The following is an 11,040-nucleotide window of genomic DNA, read 5'->3' as shown; positions in this document are numbered from 1 at the left end:
CGAAGTGGCCAATAAGGATTCGCTCCGCGATGGAGGCGCGGAGATCCTGGGCGGAGATTGGGGCGGGCGGGGCTGGGGGCGGGGCAAGAGTTGCGGTTGGGGGAACTGGAAAGAGAGGCTGGGGGCTGTTGGTGAGGTGTTCGGCCGCGGGAAATGCGGGCTTGGCGGGGACGCGTGTCTGGAGGTGCAGGTTCCCACGTTCAATCCCCCCTTTGTCATTCGGACGCGCATTATACGCCTAAAACATTTAGTAACTGAAAGCTTTCATTTTATATGCACTGCAAAGAGTACACACGCCCAATATATATCATCGTCATTACAATTACTCTTTGTTACCCAGCCTTCACCCCAACGTCCCAGGGCAAGTTACAACAGTTAAAACGTGGTATGAAAAACAGTTTAAAACGACTTAAAATTACCGAAGTGAAGTGGGTCCTAAAAACACGCATCTGGAGTGTCAAGTACATGATTTGTAAGCCGCAGTGGTTTATAGAGCGTCGGTCTTGGGATAGTGTCGGCCTATGAGCATATAAAGTTCCATGCGTCAAAATACCAGCTTTGATCGCACTTCAGTGCCCTCACAGTATCTCCCTAACCCCTTGCATTTACAAGTAGTAATAATTTTTACTGCTGGTAAAACTGTTCCAATAAATATATATATATATACACATGTAGGAAGAAAGCAACTCCCAAGTATCACAATTCAGCAAGCACAACGATCTCTGGGACTTGTTTTCTTTTTGCATAATAGAATCTCAATAAAATATTTACTAAAAGAAAAAATACAGGAGAATATGCAGACTCTAAGTCTGCCTTGAGTTTCCAGTATGGGGGAAACAAACTTTATATTGAACAGCATGGGTGCGATGACTTTAGTTTTGTGTGACATACTTTTCAACAATAAAACTTATAAAAGACCTGGGTATGCACCTTTTGTTATTGGATAGTGGGCCTGTGTCCTTAAATGGCTAACTGGCAGTCAGAAATTCAGCTGTACATCTTTTATGAGCAATTCAATTTGACATTTACAGATAGGTAGCCGTGTTGGTCTGCCATAGTCAAAACAAAATAAAAAAATTCCCTCCAGTAGCACCCTAAAGACCAACTAAGTTAGTTCTTGGTATGAGCTTTCGTGTGCATGCACACTTCTTTAGGGTGCTAGTGGAGGGAATTTTTCAATTTGACATCGTTAGCTAAGTTTCACAGGAGCTGCAAGGTAACCTTGAGGCATTGTCTATGCAAATCATTTTACAGAGAATTTTCTTTTACTTGATAGTAGCAATTGTTGGTGATCTGGAGTACTTTTGTGGATAAGCTAGAGGGCACTCAAGTATATTTCCATGCTTAGCTGTATAAGGAAGTTGCAGACTCAGAAGGCACTGCATTAAACAACCTATTTTATTGCTGTTTCTTTCCTAATTGAAGAGAGAGAGAGTGTGTGTAACGTGTTTACACCTGAAAAGTGTTCTTCATCTTCTTGGAAGGTAGTAGAAGTCTCCATATTGCCGTGGCAAAAGCTGTTGGGACTTCTATGGCTCTGCCTGCCATTTCCCCCAATCCTTTTCTCTGAAGCTCTGTGGCACCTTAAAAGACTAAATAGGTTTTTTTATGTAGGTCAGTTCTCTTTCTTCTCTTTCTTCTGTCAGGTAACCCTCCCTGAGAAATGTAATCAAGAGACCCCAGTTTGTTCTTTCGCAACATTCTTGTAATATATATCTCATTAATGCTGAGGCCTTTAGTGACAATATTTCTTTCCTCTAATAATAGCTCTTCGGAAGTATTTTAGGAATCTGTTTGTCGTGCAATTAGGGATGTGCTTTGTTCAGAATTAAAAAAAAGAGGGGGTTGATTGTTTATAATAATAAATTTGTGTTTTAAAAGAGGGGGGTGGAGTAGGGACACAGGAAATCAATTCCTCATACGGCATGAATCACTTACATTCTTGGCAACCAAGTTCAAGTTTACAAGAATGCTCAGTTTGATCAACTTCCTTCGAAATATTGTAAGCTGAGAGCACAAAAGTGATTGGGGAGAAGAGAACAGGAGAAAAAAAGATACATGTATGGATCTGTGTAGAAGGCTTAACAAATGACAAGGAAGCAGTTAATGTAGTAAATAAATGTTCTTGCTCAAAATATGTTGCAAATTTACTATTGAACTAGTGGTCAGGTGAGTGAAGAGCAAAAAGGTAAGCTCCTAGAGCTTTTTTGCATTGCAGAAATGGGAGAAGAAGTGAGAGCTGAAAATCAAGTTCACATTTTGAATGTGTTGCCCATTATGATTCTGCTTAAAGGCATTATTTTGCCCATTGTTGTTGTTGTTTAGTCATTTAGTCGTGTCCGACTCTTCGTGACCCCATGGACCAGAGCACGCCAGGCACTCCTGTCTTCCACTGCCTCCGCAGTTTGGTCAATCTCATGCTGCTAGCTTCAATTCTTCGGCGATCAGCCTTCTTTATGGTCCAGCTCTCACTTTCATACATCACTACTGGGAAAACCATAGCTTTAACTATACAGACCTTTGTTGGCAAGGTGATGTCTCTACTTTTTAACATGCTGTCTAGGTTTGTTATTGCTTTTATCCCAAGAAGCAGGTGTCTTTTAATTTCGTGACTGCTGTCACCATCTGCAGTGATCATGGAGCCCAAGAAAGTAAAATCTCTCACTGCCTCCATTTCTTCCCCTTGTATTTGCCAGGAGATGATTGGACCAGTGGCAATGATCTTCGTTTTTTTGATGTTGAGCTTCAACCATATTTTGTGCTCTCCTCTTTCACCCTCATTAAAAGGTTCTTTAATTCCTCCTCACTTTCTGCCATCAAGGTTGTGTCATCTGCATGTCTGAGGTTGTTGATATTTCTTCCGGCAATCTTAATTCCGGCTAGGGATTCATCCAGCCCAGCCTTTCGCATGATGAATTCTGCATATAAGTTAAATAAGCAGGGAGACAATATACAGCCTTGCTGTACTCCTTTCCCAATTTTGAACCAACCAGTTGTTCCATATCCAGTTCTAACTGTAGCTTCTTGTCCCACATAGAGATTTCTCAGGAGACAGATGAGGTGATCAGGCACTCCCATTTCTTTAAGAACTTGCCATAGTTTGCTGTGGTCGACACAGTCAAAGGCTTTTGCATAGTCAATGAAGCAGAAGTAGATGTCTTTCTGAAACTCTCTAGCTTTCTCCATAATCCAGCGGATGTTTGCAGTTTGGTCTCTGGTTCCTCTGCCCCTTCGAAATCCAGCTTGCACTTCTGGGAGTTCTCGGTCCACATACTGCATGAGCCTTCCTTGTAGAATTTTAAGCCTAACCTTGCTAGCGTGTGAAATGAGTGCAATTGTGCGGTCATTACTAAGAGGCAAAACTGGAGTCAATTCCAGCTGAGCCAATTCCAGGTGAGAGTACCTATATATATTATATATATATATATATATATATATATATATATACGCGCATCATTTTTAAGTGTACACTTAGTGTGTTTTATTTATATATATATAAGGGTAAATTATGAAGTGGTTCTAAATTGTTTGGGCAGTCAAGACCAGCAGAGGGACTGTAGTAGCCCCTGTCTTGGTGAACAATCAGTAATGCAACAAGAAACTGAGTAAATGAGCAAGAAATAAAGCACAACGGAGCTAAAATACCTACTTCCTATAAACACTGATGGGATCTGAAAACTGCACATGACTAACTCAGAAAGAGCTCATTGGGTTGCGTTGTACAGCTCATTGAAAATGCCAGCTCAGTGTTTGGTGACGGGGGGGGGGAGGGGGAGCAAATTCTATACCTCAGGTGATTTTAAAAGGTTTTGAAAACAAAACTGCTAGTAAGGCTCTGGTGGTGGGAACATCCCATGCCTGGACTTCTGCTAATGAGACATTCCTGTTGAAAGAAAAAGATATTGCACAGTGGTAGAAGATCTGCCTTGTGGGCAGATTCAATCTGCAGGTAAAGATGGAAGAGACTCAAACCCTGGAGAGATGCTGCCAGTCACTGCAAGCAGTGCTGAGTTTGAGGGACAAATAGGCTGATTCAGTATAAGGCAGCTTCTTATGATCCTGTGTTTTTTGTTCCAGAAAGGAGGGATTGCATGTTCTGCTGGTTTCCCCCCAGCTCCTTTGCTCCTTGAAAATCTGCTCTGGAAGGTTTGGGGACCCTCCAGAGAAGCATGAAAGGTAGTGGGTGGGGAGAAGAGATTGGCCAAAAGAATCTGTTGCCTCTGCTTGATCCAAATTCCATCCTTGAATGGGAGCACACAGAGGACTAGTTGGGATCCGAGGCATATTTTTATAGATTTGGTGTCGCTCCATGTACTGTTTCATTTCCCCCCATTTTGAAAAAGGATATGATAAAAGCTCTGCATCTCCTTTACATCTGCAGGTGTAGCAGTGGACCATTTGTCTTTCCTTGGTAATGGACTGGATGAGAGCCAACAAACTGAAGCTCAGACAGGAGAAGACCGAAGCACTCTTTGTGGGTGGTCAAGGACTAGAATGGATGGGATGTGACCTGCTCTTGATGAGGTTGCACTCCCACAGGAAGGAGCAGGTATGTAGCTTGGGGGTACTTGTGGATTCATTGCTGTCCTTTGACGGTCAAGTGGCCTCGGTGGCTGGAGTGCCTTGCATAAGTGGCCCACTACGCCCCTATCTGGCCAGGGGTAGCCTAACTTCTGTTGTCTATACTCTGGTAATGTGTTGTATCTGGGGCTGCCTTGTGGAATTCAGCAGCATTGGATGTATTTAAATGAGGAATTATAAAATTCTAGAATAGAATAACACAGTAATTCTTTCCTGTATAGGTTGGGAAGGGGTAGAGGAGAAAAGCTTTGCCAGAGCTCTTTGTCCACCATGGAGACCCCCACTGTGCTTGTGTGAAATCCTTTGGGCATAGATCTACTGCTGGCATTAACTAGTGTTAAGCCCTGAAACTGGGCATTCCAGGGGTGGGACAGAATCAGCCCTAAATCTGTTTGATCCATGGAGGCTTGTTCATTAGGGCATATGGGGCAGTGCCCCACCAGTGTCAAGCTTTTTATTTCTTGCTGCCATCACAGTGAGGTCTTCTGGTCATTCTGAGTTAACTGGGTGACCTGCTTTATTTTAGACAGCCAAAATGGACTTGTAATCAACCAGAAGGGCTGCTGCTGTGTGAGGTTAAAGTATTTACTGTTATTTTAATGCTTGTCTTTCTGCCAGCAAATGCCTTAAGTCACTGACAGCAATGCTTTCTTATGTATGTTTACCCATAAACAAGACCCACTGTGTTCAGTGAGGCATACGCCCAGGTAAATGTGCCTAGCAATGCAGCCTGAATGAAGCAACTCTACTCTTAAGCTTCCATATAAATCACTCAGAGCTCAATTTATTGATCCACACAGAAACATTTTAATATTTTTAACTGTTAATTTTAATTGTTCTCAATAGTTTTTACTGATAATTTTAATATTTATTGTAAACCAGTTTGAGGCTTTATTACAATCAACAGTATGTAAATTTTGATAATTAATTAAAAAGAGAACTAAGGTGGCAGTTCTGGCTCCTGTCAGGAGGGCCCCCACAACTAACAAACCAAGCTAAACTCTGGCACCAGCAATAGCTTTGAGCTTAGAAATCTGTCTATTGCAGTAGTTTGCAAACTCCCACATACACCCCAGTCCTATTGAAAAATGCTGAAGGTCTTGGCAGACCACTTAGTGTATTTCTGCCCACTGCAGTGATTGTGATACCCTGTGCTATATGCTGTATGATTTTAAACTCTATTTGTTGATGCTTTTATTTTTATTTTTTTCTATACTGTATTTTGTAAAGAAATAGAATTCAAATTACAATACAGTATAAGAAATAAAAGAAGCCATACAGATACCATTAAAAAAGAAAAAGGAGTACGACTATAGAATGAGGGATGTGTCGTCGCCTGTTTTCAACCACAAATCCACAAGTGTGCCCTGGACCACCTGAATGAACCTTGTGGACCACAATTTGGGAACCCCTGGTCTAATGCTTTCACGTACTTCTGCATGGGAGAATAAGGATGCAGTCATGAAATCCTTCCACTGAAAAATATATATCGTCTTTCCACAGCTGTGGTTTTATTTCATCACAAGAGGCGCACGTGGCATAGAACATAGAAGAATTGTGGGAGTTCCTTGCCTTATGGGGACATTTCCGTGGGGAAAGGAAGAACACAGTAATAAGATTCACTGACTATGTGTGCATATATTAATTCCTGTAAAATAGTCATTGAAAGTCATGCTTCCATTTTTCCTGAAACCCAGGAGGAAAATAATTATTCTGTTGTAAATATTTGGCTGGAGGGTTTTTGTAACAAACCTTAATGTTTTCATAGAAATCAGTGAGTGACTAATGCTTGGGAGCTGACTGAATTCATTCCAAGACCAAGAGTTATGAAACTGTGCTTTGAGCTAGCTTCCTTTCACATTACCACTCTGTCAAGTAGAGCCCTGACCTTTCAGGACCACCCTCTTCAGGAATGGAGGTCATTCTGCCTGCATCCTGTCTCACGAAGGCACACCCCTCCCCCTCCAAGTGCAAGAGAGTTTCTGCTGCAGACGGACTGTGACATTTTGCTTCCCTGTACAGTTTCTGCTATGGATTTTTGCTTGCCAGTGAAAGACAACAGTGGTGAAGCGAACATGAATAAAAACACACACAGCAAAAGAAACACAGTACTGTAACAGCCTTTCACTTGGAAATGCATCATGAGCTACTGAAATAGACGGCAGAGGAGCTGGAAGTGTACCATTAACAGACAAGCTGCATCTTCCTTACTTAGATACTGTGTGGTATGATACTAAACTGAGCACTATTTCTGGGGTTCTCTTTATCTCTAGCAGTGTTTCTCTACTAACTTGTGATGCTTTTCTTAGAGCCAGTTCCCTGTGTTATCCTCTAGGCCAGTGCCGCAAAACCACAAGCCAAGGGGTTGAAATGTGACCTCTCAAAACCAAGTCACACCTCTCACTGGCACTATTTTTCAACCTCCTTGAGTTTTTTTTTGCCCACCTTTGTTATTGAACTCTGAATTATGCTTCTTGCCTGAATGGAGGCTAGACAGAGGCATCTGAGTGTTTGCAAAACCAACCTATTGTATAAAGATGAAATTTACATTAGGTGTCTCTGGCCCCACCCATGTGCCCCCCTCGACCCCCACAGAAGGTTGTCCAGAAGGGAAGGTCGCCCACTGTCTCCAAACAGTTCCCTACCCCTGGTAGGTACATCTGTCAGGTTCCATTTTTAACTCCGTACTCCAGTTTAGGAGGCCTTCTGCCTACCTTGTAAATGCTATAACCAAGGTAAAGGTAAAGGGACCCCTGACAATTAGGTCCAGTCGTGGCCGACTCTGGGGTTGCGGCGCTCATCTCGCTTTATTGGCCAAGGGAGCCGGCGTACAGTTTCCAGATCATGTGGCCAGCATGACTAAGCCGCTTCTGGCGAACCAGAGCAACGCACGGAAACGCCGTTTACCTTCCCACCAGAGCGGTACCTATTTATCTACTTGCACTTTGATGTGCTTTCGAACTGCTAGGTTGGCAGGAGCAGGGACCAAGCAACGGGAGCTCACCCCATGGCGGGGATTCGAACCACCGACCTTCTGATCGGCAAGTCCTAGGCTCTGTGGTTTAACCCACAGTGCCACCCTCGTTCCTTTTATAACCAAGGACCCTTCTCCAATTTGGTTTAAACTACTCAGAATCACTATCTGCTCTGAAAATGACCCTTGCCAGCAGGAAACCATCAAATCATCTCAATTTGCCATGCTACCTTTGGCACTTCCTTGAACACGCTTATTCAATTCACCCCCTGCAATTCAATTCCTTCTCACTTACTTCTACAGAAGTAACAAACACATTTGAACATGTTGCAGGTGGCAGATTTTGGCGGTACCGTTAAAAAACATAAATTGCCATATTTATTATAATTATTAACTTCTTTTTACCTCTAGGAAAGGCAGCCACTTGGATTTTCCCCTTCAGGCACAATAATATCTTGTGCCATCTCATCTTGGAACAACCACACTCACCTGGGTCAATCAGTAACCATGAGTCAGACAAAGGTAAAACAAAGCTTTGTTTTCTGTATGCAGATGTGCCTTGCTTGGAGTGCCTTTCTGTTACACAAGGGCTGCTGCTCTGGCCAGAATGCCCTGCCTTGCCAGAGCATAGATAATAAACTGATGCTGAGCTGAAATCCCTGAGTGGCTCCCGTTTCCCAAAAATACAGCCCCAACTGTGTGATAACTGGGTCTCAAGGGCACACAGCCATTTTAAAGGAAAAAGTGTTACCACTACTATGAGATAACTTTTCCTCCTAGTTTTTCAGGTCTTATGATTTTGCTTAAAACCAGTAAATAAAAAAAATAATAAGTTACTGTGCTGAAAAATATCTACAAATCACCCACCGGCTCACTCACCAACCTGTAATCCCTGTTATTGCCTGATTTATCTTTCCTGGAATAGATTGCAAACCTCTGTAGCAAGGTCTATGCTACTTCTGTACAGGATCTGGGACACAGTGCTAAAGCCAGTGATGTTTTCTAGAGGGTTGCATTTGTGTTGGATCCGAGCATGAATTCCCTTGCTCTGTTTATCTCACTTACCTCACTTACCTGCTACCAGGTCAAACAGCATCGCTCCCATGTAGCCTACCCTTCTTGATGAAAAGCAGGTGAGCAAATGTTTGCGTAGTAAATAGCTTCATGTTGCATGACAAGATCACACCCATACTTTAACTTATTTTAACCTTCATTTTCAAACCTTATTTCTTCTCCGTTTGGTAAAGAATGGGGAGGGAGGGGATTTTTCTTTCTTCAGTTCCCCCTTCCCTCCAAGCACTGGGCAACTGGGAACAGCACAGAAATACTTGGCCTATAACTGAGAGACAGCCATGTGCTTTGACCTTCATTTTTACTAGGTGAGGGGTGTGAAAGCCCAGGCAGGGTGGGGTTTTTTTTGTTTTTTGTTTCCTTAAAAATTGGAGGGGGACCTGCCTCCCCTCATTATCCTAGCTTATTCTGGACTTTCACATCTCTACCTACTCTCTATATTTTTTATAGTCTAGCAACAGATTTTCTATAAAATCTTTATTGAGCTGCTTTTAAGGCAGGGATTCAAGACAGGGATGTTGTGGTGCTTCCCTTCCTCTCCCTTTCACACTCTACAAGATAAAGCCATTCAAGAGTTTTAATTAGAGAGCAAACACAGGCTGTCGCTTTCCACTGTGTGACGCACATAAAAACCTATTTGCTTGTTCCAGTCTTACGCGTGCAGAACAGAACAGCTATATGAGAGCTGTTACTGCCTTTCTTAAGGCACTCAGGATATAAATGGTCACAACAGCATCAATAAGCGTGTATGTTAAAATTGGGCCTTCCACCCAAATGAACAAGAGAGGGAGAAGCAAGCTGAATGCAGTGAAAAAATAGTTTTTGAAGGTTTAAGACAGGGATGGGGAACCTCAGGCCTGGAGGGGGGATGTCTTCCCCCAGACCTCTCTGCCTGGCCCTTGGCATTGTTCCCAGGCCATGCCCACTCGCTGGCTGACCTTGCATCTCACCCACCTTGAGTGTTTTTGCTTGGCTGGAATATCCTTGAACACTGATAATGACTCTTGCTTGAAGGGAGGATAGAGGGGTGTGTAGAAATTTGCCCACCAGTTAAAAGATAAAATTTGCATTCATTGTTCCACACACTTTTGTGTATGGCTCCATCTGCTTTGTTCCCCCATCGCCCCAGGGTTGAGGAATGAGGCGCTCCACCCCTGATTTAAGGGATGAATTTATCAGAGGAGGTAAAAAAAATAGTTGTGCTCGTTTAACGGAAGGTCTCATTCTAAGGATAGGAACAAAACAGTGAAAGAAAAACAGGGTTGCTGTTGGAAAAAGGCAGTTTTCCTCCTCCGTAAAGTGTGGTTCAATTTACTTGATGTTCTGATGTCATTACTAAGTGTGTTTCTACCTGCCCTGCATCACTGAGTGCCACTGGCAGAATGCTCAGTGTGATGAGGACGCAAATTGTATTCCACCTTGCAGTAATACAGGAGGGAATTTGACATGGGCCTTCTGTTTTTTGCACGGTATAGTTCTGCCCAAGGTTGCAGAAATACCACCCACCCCATCAAACATTCTAGGGTCCTCTAAATGCTACACAACTGGCAAGTATGTCTCTGTAGATTTGGGAGGACCTCCCCTGTGTCCCTCTAAATATGTTGACAAAAGAAGAGAGCTAGAATGGGGAGAATCAGGAACTGTTTGACCCACCCCATGAAAAATCACAAGAGGAAGAGCTGCTGCTGCTGTAAACCAATCTATTTGTTTTAGCAAAGTAGAAGGGTATTCACTTTCCATGCAGAAATTCCCAGGTTCAATCCCTGGCATCTTAATTTAAAAGGTGTAATGAAAAGCCTCTGCCAGAGACCCTTTAGACCCTCTGGCAATCAGAATGAACAGTGCTGTGCTGGATGGATAAATTATCTGACTGGGTAGGAGTGGCCAACCTATGACCCTCTAAGTTGTTGGATTCCCATCAGCCCCAGCCAGCCTAACTGATGGTCAGGGATGATGACTTGTAGTCCAAAAACATCTGGAAGGTCACACATTCTCCATCCCTGCTGTAGTAAAACAGCTTCCCCCTGTGTGTGTTTTTAAATGTATTTTTATTAAAGATGTTCTTGATTTACAAAGGTATGGGCAATGTCTCTCTCTTGTATTCTTTTTCTATGTAACTTTTTTTTTTTTTTTTTTACAAATCGGCTTCATTTGTTGAGACATTAGGAAGAATAGGGGGAAAGCGGTGGAGTGGGAGGAAAGATGAGTGGGGGTGGGGTCAGGTGGTGATGTTTCTATTTTACTTAATATATGTGGGGTTTTGTGTCAGCGTTGCTTGTGCAGGTTCTCTGCTGTTCACGTGTTCCTTTGGTGGTGAGGTTGGGGTTGGCCTGGGGTGTGGTTGTTTGTTTGTGATTGGATGTGGTGGTCTTTGTTTTCATGTGTGAGTGGGGTGGGTGGGTGTTTTGGATCAG

At 43.0% G+C, this 11,040-nt stretch overlaps 1 long non-coding RNA gene across 4 annotated transcripts; it reads left to right on the top strand.

Annotated features, from left to right (window-relative positions):
- Window positions 1-99: 99 nt before the first annotated feature.
- On the top strand, window positions 100-10,705 carry LOC309341340. Of its 4 annotated transcripts, XR_014156232.1 has the most exons (4): window positions 117-385; window positions 4,382-4,549; window positions 7,967-8,077; window positions 8,481-10,705. It is a non-coding gene; the product is annotated as an uncharacterized lncRNA (long non-coding RNA). The 4 variants fall into 4 exon arrangements; XR_014156233.1 differs by lacking the exon at window positions 8,481-10,705 and having other exon boundaries at window positions 100-184; window positions 7,967-8,211; XR_014156234.1 differs by lacking the exon at window positions 8,481-10,705 and having other exon boundaries at window positions 7,967-8,211.
- Window positions 10,706-11,040: the final 335 nt, after the last annotated feature.

Source organism: Podarcis erhardii (assembly GCF_964252035.2).
Source record: "Podarcis erhardii genome assembly, chromosome: 4".
NCBI lineage: Eukaryota > Metazoa > Chordata > Lepidosauria > Squamata > Lacertidae > Podarcis > Podarcis erhardii.
Note: the sequence above shows the minus strand (reverse complement) of the source record. Positions and strands in the feature narration are given on the sequence as shown.